The sequence below is a fragment of the Echinops telfairi genome, unplaced genomic scaffold (genome assembly GCF_000313985.2).
Source record: "Echinops telfairi isolate 266 unplaced genomic scaffold, ASM31398v2 ScPeMD7_7468;HRSCAF=8506_0, whole genome shotgun sequence".
Lineage (NCBI taxonomy): Eukaryota > Metazoa > Chordata > Mammalia > Afrosoricida > Tenrecidae > Echinops > Echinops telfairi.
Genome location: NW_022111369.1, coordinates 76,331,646 through 76,347,522, shown reverse-complemented (window position 1 = coordinate 76,347,522; position 15,877 = coordinate 76,331,646).

Here is a 15,877-nt window from a genome sequence, read left to right as displayed (position 1 = left end):
CGTGATAGAGTGAAGCCACGGAAGTCGAAGCGCGAAGTGGCGAGGGTTCACTGTACATCATTGTATTCACGTAGGATCTGTACATGGATTAAGAGGCATTTGTGTGAAAAGGACAAGGGAATACTGAATGTTTTCAAATCAGGAAAGGTGTGTGTCAGGTTGTATTCTCTCACCATATTATTCAATCTGTATTCTGATTGTAATTCTGTATTCAATCTGTAAATAATTCGAGAAATTGGATTATATGAAGATGAATGAGGAAGGTTTATTAACAATCTATGATATACAAATGATTCAGCCTGGTTTGCTGAAAGTGAAGAGGACTTGAGGCTCTTGCGGATGAAGATCAAAGATTATAGCCTTCAGCATGCATTGCATCCCAATATAAAGAAAACCCAAATCTTCACAATTGGACCAATATGTAACATCATGATAACTGGATAAAAGACAGAAATTGTCAAGGATTTTGTCTTATTTGTATCCACATCAAGACTCATGCAAGCATCAGTTAAGAGGTCAAAAGATGAATTGTACTGGGTAAATCTGCTGCACAAGACTTCTTTATATTGTTGAAAAGCAAGGAAGGTGCTTTGTGATCTAAGGTGTGCTTAAGCCAAGTCATAGTCATTTTCTTTGCTTCATATACTTGTGAAAGTTGGACACTGAATAAGGATGTCCAATAAAATGGATGCATTTGAATTATGGTGCTGGAGAAGAATAATGAAAGCACCATGGAATGCCAAAAGAAGAAACAAATCTATTTTGGAAGTAGCACAGTCAGACTGCTCCTTAAAGACAAGGTTGGCAAAAGTTTGTCTCCTGTGCTTTGGCCACGTTATCATAATAGACCAGTCCCCAGGGAAGGGAATCAAGCTTGGTAATGTAGAGAGGCAGCAAACTAGACTAAACGGACTGACACAGTGGTTGCTGTAAGGGACTCAAGCATGTTAACAATTGTGAGAATGCACAGGACGTATATGTTTCGTCCTGTTGTACATAAAGAGGCTGAGTCAGAAGAAGCTGCCAACACCACCATTGAGTTAGTTCTGAGTCAGAGATGCCATAGAGATGTCCAAGCCTATAGATTTGTATTGGGGGTAGTATATGCCCCATCTTTCTCCCGTGACATGACTCGTGGTTTTTCAACTGCTGACCTAGTGGTAAGCAATTCAAAGCATAGGGTTTTTGATAATTATTTACACACACCCCAAGTAACATAATTTGTTGTAATTTAAAGTACATATGTATCTTCTAAAATAGCCTTGGTGACACAGTGCTTATGCTTCATGCTGCTAACTGCAAAGTTAGCATCTTCAAAACCACGAACTCCTTTGGAAGAGAAAGATGAGGCTTTGTACTTTGGTAAAGGGTTTCAGCCTTGAAAACCCCAGAGACAGTTCTGCCCTAATCTGTATAGTTGCTGTAAACCAGAATTGACAAGACTGCAAGTGTGGAGGTTTTTATTCATCTTGTTAGGGGTTGTGGTAGTGAAGCAGGTTTTTCTGAGCAGCTAAAAGCAAGATCAGCAGTTGGAGCCCATCAATCTCTCCACTGGATCAAGATGAGGCTGTGTGCTTTGGTAAAGAGGCAAAGGTTCAGAAACTAAAAGAAGCAGTTCTACTCTGTCCTATAGGATCACCAAACCTTGGAATCAACTCGATGGCAGTGGGTGTGGGTTTTATTTGTTTTCTAATGGAATCTACAATATTAAAAATAATGTAACCTCAAATGCTGAATATATTACCTATAAACATTGGAGTGTTCTTATTCACATACATGCACTATTTCATTTATAATTGCCAGTACATACAAATATATATATACATATTATACTTAAGTAACATGTTTGCATTCATTTCACATAGTGACCACACAAAAAAGGCAGATAAGATGTTTTCAGATTTTGTAACAAATCCAAACATATAAACACAAATTAATCAAAACTAAGAAGCAAAAAGTTTAAGTAAAAAAGGATTCATCTATGAGTAAGTGTGAACATTAATCTTTATTAGATGGATAGCCATCCAATGGCTTTATAAATCATCTTTATTTTTTCTATTAAACTTATGCCAGCCTGAATACAAAAATAAAAATCACCATACTTTTGTTTATATCATCATTTCTTATAATTCATCTCTATAAGAGAAGCAAGTCTTTATTTTATAAAATAACTGAAAGCAAAAGGACAATTTGTATTATTGCCAGAAATATCCAGAACATTGGCTAGGATTTGCTGACTCTCCCAAAGTTTGCTACTAAAATTCTAGATCTAATTTGGAGATTTAGTTACAGTACAATTTTTAATTAGACCTTCTTTAAAAATGATACTATTTTACTTAATTCAAATTAAGTTAACATTATAAATTGTTAATCTTTCATTACATCCATGCCCATGGATCTTTCAATATTCTTCTCCAGCCCCTCAACCAGAGTACAGTGGGTTCTAATCCTATCCAGTGGTATTTTATAAAAGAGTACAACAGTCATAAACAGAGGAAAAACCACCATGGAATTATGAAAGAATATGTGAGTCAAGGTATAATTCTGTATACCAAGAGCAACTTAAACTACCACAGAGACAGAATAATTTCTCTCTCACAGGGCATGAAAATAGCCAACACCTTGATTTGAAATTCTGTCTTCTAGAAATTTGAGACAAAAATGTCTGTTCTTTGGACTCATTCAACTTGTGATATTGTTTCTGGTGGTTCTAGGAAATTGAGATAGAATATAAGTATTCTCTGCAATTTTTGCATGTCATTATTATTGCTGTTAGATGTCCATCAGTCAGTTCTGACCCATAGTGATCCTACGCCCAACAGAATGAAAGACTACAGGTTCCTGCGACATCCTTACAATCATTCCTATATTTGAGCCCATTGTTGCAGCCACAGGGTCAATCGATCTCATCCAAGGCCCTCCTCCTTTTCCCTGGCCCATTACTTTACCCAGCATCATGTTCTCCTGATAATATGTCCAAAGTATATAAGACAAAATCTTGCTATCTTTGACTCTAAGGAGCATTCTGGCCTGACTTCTTCCAAGACAGATTTGTTTGTCCTTTCGTTAGCCCATGATACTTTAAATATTCTTTGCCAGCACAATGCACAACTTACATGCATCCGTTCTCATTCAGTCTTCCTTATTTGATGCCCAACTTTCACATGGATATGGGGCAATGAAAGTACCATTGCTTGGGTCAGGCACACCTTTGTCCCAAAGTAGCATCCTTGTTTTTCACTAATACTCTTAAAGAAGCCTCACGCAGCAGATTTTCCCAATAGAATGCAGCGTTTGTTCTCTTGACTGCTGCTTGCGTGAGCATTGATTGGGGACCCAAGTTACATACAATTCTTGACCACTTCAATCTTTTCCTCCATTTATCATCTATCATGATGCTAATATTGGTCCAGTTGTGAGAATTTGGGTTACTTTGTGTTGAGTCATAATCGAAGTCTTCAGTTCTTGATCTTCAAGTCCTCCTCCTTTTCAGTAAACAAGGTTGTGTGATCTCCATATGATAGGTTGTTAATAAAATTTCCTCCAATTCTGATGCCACAGCCTTCTTCATATAATACAGCTTCTCAGATTTTCTGCTCAGGAAACAGGTTGATTAACATGGTGAGAGGATATATCCTGATGCATACCTTTCCTGTTTTTAAATCATGAAGTATTCCTTTATTCTCTTTCCACAACTGTCTCTTGATCCATGTGCAAGTCCTGCAAGAGCACAATGAAGAATTCTGAAATTCCCATTCTTTTCAAGGGTATCCATAGTTGGTTGTGTCCACACATTTTAATACCTTGGCATAGTCAATGATACACAAATAAATGACTCTTTAGGATTCTAATCTTTGAACCAAAAATCACCTGACATCAGCAATATCTCTTGTTCCAAGCCCTATTCTGAATCAAGTCTGACCCTCTAGCAGCTTCCTGCAATGGCCTGTTGCAACCATTGGATGATCTTCAGTAAAATTTTATATGCATGTGACTTCAATGATATTGTTCTATAATATAACTGAGCATTTTGTTGGGTCCCCTTTCTTTCCATTCAGTTGGCAAGTAGCTGTCTTTCAAATTTCTTGCAAAAAACCCCCAAAAACCCATTAGTGCTTCCAGTGCTTCATCTCACAGGCTTTATCCCATTCATTTTGCCATGTTCAACTCTATAAAAAAGCATGTTCTCCACAGTCATTTCTAGATCCTTCAGACCAGAGGGGCCCATCCTCTTGCTTTATCTCTGACAATGTTCTAATTCCATTCCGTAACTTCAGTCAACGACAGAGCATGCTATACGGTTTTCAGCAGCTACTTCCTTTTATGTGGTCAGTCAGACCTTTTTTGTTGCCTCTTCTTAGTCTGGAAGCTTTGCTGAAACCTTTTCACTTTGGGGGTCCCTGCTGGTATTTGAAATACCAGTGACACAGTTTTCAGCATCACAATACACAAGCCACTACAGTATGACAAACTTGACAGAGCAGTGGTAGCATTTTTACATAAGAACTGTAAATTTCCTGGTAATGTTTCTGTGTTCCCTCCAGTTGATTGCAACTCATAGCAACATTGTCCCAGAGGGTTTCCTTGGCTTTGAGCACTGACAGGAGTCCTGGTGGCAGAGTGATTATGCATTGGACTGTGATCTACCAAGTCCGTATTTTGAAACCATCAGCAGCTCCTTAGGAAAATCACCAGGTTTTCTACTCTTATTAACAGCTACAGTCTTGAAAATTTACAGAGGCATTTCTACCCTGTCCTAGAGGGCCGCTGTGAGTCTGCATTGACTAGATGGCAGTGTTTGCGTGTTTTTGTTTGTAAGTCATTACATAACAAACGGATAGCTATTTTCTCCTACAGAATGGCTAGTGGGCTCACCCCATTAACTTTTCACTTTGCAAATGAGAACTTAATTAGCATAACACCAGGCTTTCTATCCTGGCACTGTGCTGAGTAAAACAAAAACTAGTACAATGAAATAGAATATTGAAAATTCAGAAAATCAGTCGTTTTTTCCTGACAAGTAAGTCCTGACCACCAACAAATAAAATAGAATCAGATTAAGTAATTTATAATTAAATATTAGAAAGAACTGAAGAACTCTCATAAGATATTTTAAATATGTTGCTTAGCAAATGAATATTGAAAATATTTCAAACATCATAACAACACGAAAACAGAAGAAAGAATATTATCTAATGTTAGTGATTTAGTTTTGTTCATTTATAAAACTGTTTATTTCCTCTTCATATTCTATAAGTGAAAAATGTCAAAAAGATGAGCACCTATAAATTCGTATTTGGATAGATCTCTGACTACATTTTAGCTCATAAGTCAGTTCTATTATAAATCAAATCTCTCTCTTATTCCATTATAGTTTCTTTACCAATTGATCAGTTATTTGAATAGTTAATTCGAGTTGAACAGTAAAATTCAAGCTGCAACATATTGCTAAAAGTGAAATGCAAAACCCCAACTCTGCCCTTCCAAAAGAAAGAAAAAGAAAAAGAAATTAATGTCATAAGTGCTCTTCCTAATAATTTGAATTTGTCATCTGTGTTAGTCTGGGTACGTTAGAGAAACAAATCCACAGCAACTCATGTATAAGAGAGAGTTTTATATAAAGGATAAGTGCACATCAAGGAAACATCCCAACCCAGTGCTGCCCAAGTCCATAAGTCCAATATTAACACATTAACCCATATGTCCCACACCAATGCACAAGGTCCTCCTCCTTCCTTCCGACAAAACAGCGGCAATGATGCTGACTGCAGGAGGAAAGCTGAGTCAGTGAACATGTAAGCATCGTGCGCTGGCAGGGGGCTCCACACTGGTGCTCCAGCACCTAGGGCTGTTTCGGGGTAGGTCGATGAGGCTTCTCCTTGGAGATGTCTTGCAGGAAGTGAGCTTTGCAAGCTGAAGCAGGAACACCTAAGGCAGCTGCATCCTGGTGTGACCATCACAAAGCAAGAGACCCCAGAACTAGAAAGGCGAGGCTCACTGAGCCATTTCTCTCTCTGCCCTTCAATTAACCCCCCATGTGTTTATCTGCCAGGTTGGCACAATTAACTAACTCAACATCTATTTGGCACTGCCTGTGTACATAGTAACTTCCAGATGAATGAAAAAACTTCATCTTAAGTTACTCAGAAAATAAATAATAAATACATAAGCAAAAAACAAATTTTCAGAAACTCTATTGAAAAGATACATAAAAGTATTATTGTCATTTCTAACAAAATCAATTGCATGAGTCAAAATTAAACCACCTTACTCATTAGGAAAAACTGAAAAATTGTACATAAATATGTATGGTCTAGTTGACAGAATCTCTCATATTCTTAGTCGCTAAATACTGCATTACCTACTAATGAATACTAACTGGAGGAAAATATTTTCACCAAAGGAAGTAGAATTTAGGTTACACAATAGATTAACTTTTATGTAAGATATATTTTCTTAGGTATCTTTTAAATCAGATTGCCATCTAAACACATGGTAGTTAATGAACTAAGCTTAGGCTAAATAATTTTCTAAAAATTTATCTACCATAATAGACTTACATTTATCATTTTTGTGTACTGAAGTATCTTAGACTAAAAATGAGAATTAAAAACTGATTTCAAAGACAAATTTAAAGTTTTTCATTCTCCCCATGATGAAGAATCTAAAGTAGCATTTATTAGAATATTCATACTTTAACAACAGATGCAAGGTTTTTTGTTTGTCTGTTTGCTCAACACTGACAGCTGTCATTATGAACAGAAAAATCCTAAAATGATATGGATGACAAGCTCAAAACAGAAATGCAGTTATTGCCAATTCTTGACATTTCCTTTAATTTGCATCAGAATTCCCTACAGTCTAAGTCTGTAGTGAATTCTGTATTTAACAATGCTTCTATATATTTATAGGATCTAACATTTTCTTCTTTCTTCCAAGTTAGGTATACACAGAATATGAGAAGCTATAATTTATTTATTTATTTTAAAGAAGCTATAATTTATTGTTGGACCCTCATATGCGAAAGGGTATTTATGATCAGTCATAATTAAATATAATCCCATCACAAATTAACCATATTCTAATGTAGGTTTTCATTCTCAGTTGAAATAACAGCATACTTCTGTTGTTAGGTGCATGGAATAGGCCCCAGCCCATAGCAACCCTTTGCACAATAGAATTAAACATCGCACAGTTCTGTTCCATCCTAATAATTGTTCCTTTGATTGAGCCTATTGATGCAGCCACTGTGTCAATCCAGCTCATTGAAAGCTTTCCCCTCTTTGCTGCCCTTCCACTTTATCAAGCATGCACTCCTTCCCCAGGGAATGGTTCTCTGGACAATATGTTCAAAGTACATAAGGCAAAGTTTTGCCATCTATTCATTTAAGGAGCACTCTAGCCTTACTTCTTCTGATACAAACCCATTTGTCCTTTTAGGTGTCCGCGCTTTCAATATTCTTCTCCAGTACCACATTTCAAAGGCATAGATTCTTCTACATTATTCAATGTCCAACTTCCACAGGCATATGATGCAATGGGGAATATCATGGCTTGAGTCAGTTGCACTTTAGACCTCAAAGTAACATCCTTACTCTTCAATACTCTAAAGAGTTCTTGTGCAGCAGAGAAACCTAATGCAATATATGTTTTGATCTCTTGACTGCTACTTACATGAGTATTGATTTTGGATCCAAGTGTAAGATAAAATCTTTGACGATTTCAACCTTTTCTCCATTTACCATGCTGCTACCTATTGGTCTAGTTATGAGTGTTTTGAGCTTCCTTGCAGTGAGTTGTAATCCATACTGAAAGCTAAGATTCTTGATCTTCATCAGCAAGTGCCTCACTTCTTCCTCATTTTCAGCAAGCAAGGTTGTGTCATCTGCATACTTAGATCCTTAATAAGCCTCTCTAAATCTTCTTCACAGAAGTCAATTTCTCTGATGATTTAGTCAGCATATTGATGCAATAATCATGGTGATTGGAAACAACCCTGATGCACACCTTTCCTAATTTAAACTGTGTAGTATACATATATATATACATATATATATAAATACCTGATTTTTTTTCATTCTCACAATTGCTTGTTGATCTGTGCACAAGTTCCAAATGAGTGCAATGAAGTGTTCTTAATTCCCATTCTTCTTAAGGTTATCCACAGTTTATTACAGTTTATTATAGTTCACATAGTCAATGAAGCACAAGTAACCATTTTTCTGGTATTCCTTGCTTTGAGCCAAGATTCATCTGATATTAGCAATGGTATCATTTTTCCCCCCTATCCTCTTCTGAATCCACTGTGAATTGCTGGCAGTTCCCTATCAATGTACTGCTGCAAAAAATAGCTGGATTATGCTAAGCAAATTTTTTCTTGCATGTGATATCAATGATGCTGTTCTATAATTTGAGTATTCTGTTGGGTCCCCTTTCTTTGAAATGGGCACAGATATAGATCTCTTCCAGTTAGTTGGCCAAGTAGCTGTCTTCCAAATTTCCTGGTATACACAAGTGGGTGCTTCTAGTGCTCCTCCATCTCACAAAACACACATTATGACACCTACTACAAGAGAAAAGCCAAATCAGTGAATGTGTAACCATCTCAGCGTTGACAGGGATCTCCACATGGCTGCTCGAGCACCCAGGGCTGCATCGGGGTAGGTTCATATAGCTTCTCCTTGGTGATGTCTTGCAGGAAGTGAGCCTTACCAGCTGAAGCAGGGAACTAGCTAAGGCAGCTGCACCCTGGTGCGACCATCACAAAGCAAGAGACCCGAGAACTAGAACGGTGAGTTTCACCAAGCCATTTATTGCACCCCCTTCAACTAACCCCACATGTGGTTATCAGCCAGGTTGGCACATCAGCATTAACTATCTCACTGAGCATGTATTACCTTTTGGTTTTATAATTTCAGGTCTTTGCAGATTTCGTTATAAAATGTGGCGTTGTCTTCTTGAGTTGCCTTTTGAAATTTTCAATTCAAGTTCTATTTTCTATTCAACTTTTTCTTTGACTTCATCCTTTCTTCCATTTGCTTTAGCTACTCTTCAATTAAGAACAAGTTTTGAATCTGGTCAGACATCCACTTTGTTCTTTTCTATCTTTCTTGACTTTTTAATGACCATTTCCTCTCTTCATAAATAAATTGTTTGATGTTTTTCCACAGCTCATCAGGTCTTCTGTCATTAGTTTTCAATGTGTCAAATCTATTTTTGAGATGTTATCAAAATTTGGGTGGGGTAGATTCAAGGTCATATTTTGGCTCTCATGGACTTGTTTTAATCTTCTTCAGCTTTATCCTAAACTTACTTATGAGCCAATTTGATTTCTGGGGATTCCATCTGAGGAAGTCCATGGCTGTTTTGTGTTTTGTTTTAAAGGTATTTGCTATGAACAAGTTGTTGGCTTTGCAAAATTCTATCGTGCAATCTCCAGCTCCATTTCTCTCACCAAGTCCATTTTTTCCAACTACTGTTCCCTGGTCTTTGTTTCAAACTTTTGCATTCTAATCCCTAATAATTGTGACTGCATCTTGATTGCATGTTCAATTTTACACTGACGCCATTGGTAGAATTCTTAAATTCCTTCATCACTAGTCTTTTTGGTTGGTACATACATTTTAATAATAGTTGTGTTGATTGGGTTTCCTTGAATGTATGTAGATATAATCCTATCACAAATAGCCTTGTATTTCATGATGGATTTAGCAAGTTCATTTATGACAACGAAAACCATGCCATTCCTCTTGATTGTGTTATTCCTAGCATAGTAAGTCATATGACTTTCTCATTTAAAATGTCCAGCACTAATCCATTTCAACTCATTCATGTTCAGGGTATTGATCTTTATGTGTTCCATTTCATTTTTGATGACTTCCAATTTTCCTAAATTCATACTTCTCACATTCCAAATTCTGGTCATTAGATTGTTGCTGCTGTTTCTCCATACCTTGAGTCATGTCCTATCAGTGAATTAAGATCCAAGGGCTTTACCAGAAAAGCTTTACAGAACTTACTTCACCATGATTGACTCCCCTCCAAGAAATCAGCTCCTCTTCAGTCACAGTTTGAGTGCTCTCGACCTGAAGCTCTCATCTTCTGGCCCTATCTCCGACAATGTTCTGATTCCTTTGTTTTAGCTTTCAGTGTCTGACAATGTTTCTAAGTTATGAGAAACATTTCAGAAGCTTCTGCCTCTGGAGTAGGGAACATAGTCCTTTTTCTTTGTTCTTAGTCGGAAGCTCTACTGAAACATGTTCACTTTGAGTGAACCTGTGAGTATTTGAAATATCAGTGACATAGTTTCCAACATCAGAGCAGTACATAATTCACCACAATGTAGTAAACTAACAGTCAAGCTGTGCACAAAGTTTAACAACGGTAATGAAATTGGTAATTCTTGATTTTTTAGAAAAAATCATATGATCTTTGAATAAGTCATATTTGGTTACAATAAATTATTCATCTTTAAAAAAGAGCGGTTTTGGACTATTTCTGTTATCCATCTTTTTGCTCTTCAGAATGATATATCACAGTATGCATAATATTTTTATTTTAAAATATATAAAATATTGATCTATTTGAAGTAAAGTGAAGTTACTTGGTTTAACCCTTGTATCCATAGTCTTTCTATCTCTCACCAAATGATTAGGTGGAACCATGCAAATAGGGTATGTGAATAGCTAATTGAAAGGATTGTCCAGTTTTTTGTTTTTGTTTTTTTACTGAGCATAATGTCAGTCAGTTCCAAAGCAAGAACAGAGGATCCCATGACCAACCAGAAAGAAGAACAAGAATGAAGCACTTTCTCCACAGCAAGAAGGCAGAGGAGCTGTACCGAGACCATGGAACAACAGAGCAACAGTGGTGAGGCCATGAGGGAGCGCTGCGGGCCGGCTGCAAATGGGATGAGTCAGACTGAGTATCTTTGACAGGAGGCTGGCTTACTGAGTGATTTCCCCTTCAGTATTCATTGATATAGAGGACCTTTTTAACACTCGTCAGACCAAGTAATGTTGTGATTGAGAGACTAAAACCTGGGAGAAGCATGGTTGCCAGCACGGCTGACAAAAGAACTGTATAATTAACATTTCATAACTGGTTAGCTTCCCTAATAAGTATTAGTGAGTGCCGTTTCTGAGTTTTGAGCAGTCATAACAAATTAGAGAGTTGTAGAAACGGTGTTGGTGTCAGAATACGATAAAGAAGGTTAAAGAATTGGCATATGTCTGATCTCTGCCTCATCTGAACCATCATTGGCAGATTTCCCCTGGCTGTAGACAGGGCAGCCAAATGTAGCTACACTCATTTTTACACTACTCTGTTGATGCTCTCTAATAATTTAGGGACAATCATAACCTTGATGTTCTCCCCAATATTTCATTTTAATTAATAATGACCATGTAAATACTATTTTAAAAACTGTGTGATTTAGATTTGTCATCAAGGGAACACAGATTTCAAAATGTTCTTCTATAGGGAACACTTAAGATAACTTATTTAATGATTGAAATGATCTGCAAAGTCAGAGGTGGACAAACTATGAGTTACCTGTCAAATCCAGCCTACCATCTCTCTTTGAAAAATTTTACCAGTATTGAAATGCATCCTTTGATTCATGCATTATATATGACTGCCCTCCTGCTTCTCTACTAGGACTAAGTGGTGGGGTTAGAATCCTTGTGATCTGAAAATCTGAAAATGCTTTCTCTTTGGCCATTTAGAGAGAAAATATACCACCCATACCTTAAATTAAATAACTTACAATTAAATCAATTCTGAAATGAAATTACTGAGTTTGTCAAACAATACTATTACTTTTGTGGTGGATTCATGATGTGCCTTCTTGTTTTCAAAAAGGTTTTATGTATTAATTCATTAAATACCATGATAATTCTCAGGGACAGAAAAAGAGGGCTAGTAAAAAGAGGGAAACCTTGACTGACAAAATGGATTGACATAGTGGCTGTAAGAGTGAGCTCAGACTTAGCAACAATTGAGGGTGATAAGCCAGCATTGATTCATTGAGTGGTACATAGGCCCCTGGGAGTCCCAATGGCCTCAATAGCACCTGAGAACAAGAAGAAAGCAGAAAGTATGTACTGCCACTAAGTTTCTAGTTCAAAACAGTACAGATTTACTCCGGACAAAATATGCTTAAACATGTCTCTGAGAGCATCAGGTGGCTGCAGAAAATTTTGCGTTAGTTATACACACAATATGTTGCCTTAAAAAAAAAAAAAAAGAAAAAACCAAAAAAGTTCAAGGCCAAGACTAACATAAAAATTTTAACAAAATTAAGTAAACATCTTTTCTAGTCATTGAGAAATCTTTCAAGAAGTTTATAGGATTGCTTCCACACAGAAAATAATAGTTTTAGATGGAACAAAAATTTTGAAGGAAGGTCAAGAAGAACTCGATGATGAGCCAGGACAGGGAAGACCATTAGCTTCAACAAATGAAAACACTGGTTTAAGTCCAGACATTGGTGGAAGAATTATATAGAGCTACCATTGATGCAATAGCCATCGAAGTTGAGATCTCACATTTTCCATTTTAGGAAAAAATATTTCCGTAAGCAAGCTGTCAGTGTAACAGGGGTCAAACTCATTGAAGAACGATAAACTAGCTCAAACAGCAGCTCCTTTCTTCAGCTTTTAAAGCAGGATTGATGCTAATGAAGATGATTTTATGAAAGGAGTTGGAACTTGGACAAGCTATGGGTTCACAAATAAAATCTAGAAAAGAAGATTTAATCAAAAGAATGGCTTCCAAGGGGATCTGTTAGTCATTTGAATTCAAGGCAGAGCGTTAGCTCACAAAGTTGTGATGACTGCCTCCAGACTCCTGAAGCAAGTAACCCCTGATGCTGTTGTCCAGAGGTAGTATGCAGTCCATTCTGACCCCCAAGTACCCTATACATAACAGAATGAAAGGCTGCCTGGTCCTCTGCCATCCTGGCAATTGCTCCTATGTTTGAGCCATTTGTTGAGGTCACTATGTCAATTTAGCATGCTGAGGGTCTCTACTTTACCAAGCAGGATGTTCTTTTCTAGGGACTGATCTCATCCCTTCTGACAACCTCTCCAAAGTAAGTAGGACAACATTTCATCATCCTTGCCTCTAAGAATTTAGCACTCTGGTCATACTTCTTCCAAGACAGATTTCTTTGTCCTTTTGGCAATTTATGGTATTTTCAATATTCCATTTCAGCACTACAATTCAAATGCATCAATTCTTCTTCAATGTTCCTTATTCGATGTATAAATTTCCCATGCATATTAGCCAACATAAAATGCCATGACTTGGGTCAAGTGGAATTCAGTGTTTAAAATAACCTCCCTGCCTTTCAACACTGTAAAAATGTCTTGTGCAGCAAATTTTCCTGCTGCTTCCATGAACATTGATTGCTGATTCAAGCAACATGAAATCCTTGAAAATGTTCAGCTTTTCTCCATTTATCATGATTTTAGCCCTTGGTCTAGTTGTGAAAATTTTGGTCTTCTTTATATTGAGTTGCAGTCCATGCTGAAGGCTGCAATTATTTATCTTCATCAGTAAGATCTCCAATTCATCCTCACTTTCAGCAAGCATGTTTGTGTGATCTGCATATTCCAGGGGTTAATAAGTTTTTCTCCAATCCTAATGCTGAATTCTTTTTCATAGAAACATCTTCTCTGATTATTTGCTTGGCATACAGACTTGTTCATAGGAAATATCTTTTACCAAGAACACAAATGGAAACTATGCACCTGGACTTCTCCAGATGTAATACACCAAACTGACTGCATTTGTGGTAAGACAATAGAGAAAGTCAATATGAGCAGCCAGAACAAGTCCAGAAGCTGACTGTGCAACTGACCATGAGTTGATCCTGTGTAAGTTCAGGCTGAAACTGAAGATAATAAAAGCAATTTCATGAGAGTCAAAATACAACTTTGAGTATATCTCGTCTCAATTTTGAGAACATCACAAGAATAGATTTGATGCCTTATCAACAATGTCATTCAGGAAGGAAACAAAATGGCATTAAAAACACCAGAAAGAAAAGATCAAAGTGGATGTCAGACTAGACTCTGAAAGTTGTTCTTAATTGTAGAGTAGAAGAAATGATGAAAGTGGAAGAACTAATGAAATAATAAAGATGAAGAGTCAATTTCAAAGAACAACTGAAGGAGACAAATTAAATAGTATAATAAAATGTGCAAACAGAGTTAGAAAACCATAAAGGAAGATATTCTCAGCAGGTCTTAAACTGAAAGAAATTGAAAAATATTCAAGCCTTGAGTTATGGTATTTAAAGGGTAAAATATTGAATATGGGTAAAATATTGAATGATGCAGGAAACATCCCAAGAAGATGGAAAGAAGAGACTCACTGTACCAAACAGAAGTCGTCCACCTTCCAACATTTCAGGAGGTAGCATATGAGCAAAGATCGATGGCACTGAAGATAGTGATTCAAGCCGCGTTGAAAGCATAAGTGAAAAGCAAGGCTCCAGGAATGGGTGAAATATCAATTGAAATGTTTAACCACGTTGCTGAAACCCTGACAGCTCTCACTCATCTATGCAAGGAAATTTGGAAGGCAGTTACTTGGTCGCCTGCTTTGAAGAGATCCATATATGAGCTCATACCAAAGAAATGTGATCCAACAGAATGTTCAAACAAATGAATGGTGTCATTACCATCACATGCAAGTACGTTTTTGCTTCAGTTCATCTAGCAACAGCTTCAGCAGTATATGGACAGGGAACTGCCAGAGTTCTGGCTGGATTCAAAGGAGGACTTGAAGCTAGGCATATTATGGCTGATGCCAGATGGATCTTGGCTAAAAGCCGAGAACACTAGAAGGATGGTCACGTGTCTTTCCTGGACTATACCAAGTTATTTGACTGTGTGGATCATAACAAACTAGCCTTGAGAAGAATTGGAAATCCAGAACTCTTGATTGTTCTCACGAAGAACTTGTACACGAATTAAGAGGCGCTATGGCAGTGGTTCTCAACCTTTCTAATGCCGCGACCCTTTAATACAGTTCCTCATGTGGTGATGACCCCCCAACCATAAAATTATTTTCGTTGCTACTTCAGCACTGTCATTTTGCTACTGTTATGAATTGGGCGACTGCTGTGAAAGGGTTGTTTGACCCCCAAAGAGGTCACAACCCACAGGATGAGAACTGTTGCACTATGGGAACAGAACAAGTAAATAATGCTGTTTTAAAATCAGGAGATGTGTGCTTCAATATTGTATCCTCTCGCCATAATTTTTGTTCGATCTTTTCAAGGGACACAGGAAGATCACATGGGCTTATTTGGATGAATTTTTTAAAAAGCATTGATGAGAAAAAGACAAGAAAATTACATGTAGGATCTTTTCCCATTTCATAATGTGGCTGGTCCTTCTTTGAGTGTAGCAAACTCACTGCCAATGGGTCGATACTGACTCATAGTGACCCTATAGGAACCGGTAGAACTGTTTCTGGATTTTCAAGACTGTAACTCATTAATGAAATAGATAGCCCCCTTTCCCTCCCCTCAGTGCTACTGGTGATTTAGAACTGTGGGCCTTGTATGTAGTTAGCAGCCCAAAGAATAACCACAATTTCAGCAGGACTCTTGAGTGTAGCCTGGGCTGGCTTATAAGGATTTCTTTTCTTTTTTTTAATCATTTTATTGGAGGCTTGTACAACTCTTATCACAATCCATACATATGTTCACCGTGTCAAGCATATTTGTACATTTGTTACCATCATCACTTTATTTACTTAATTTATTTATTTTTAAATTATTTTATTTGGGGCTAGTACAATTCTTATCATGATCCATACATACATCCATTGTGTCAAGCACATATGTACATTTGTTGCCCTC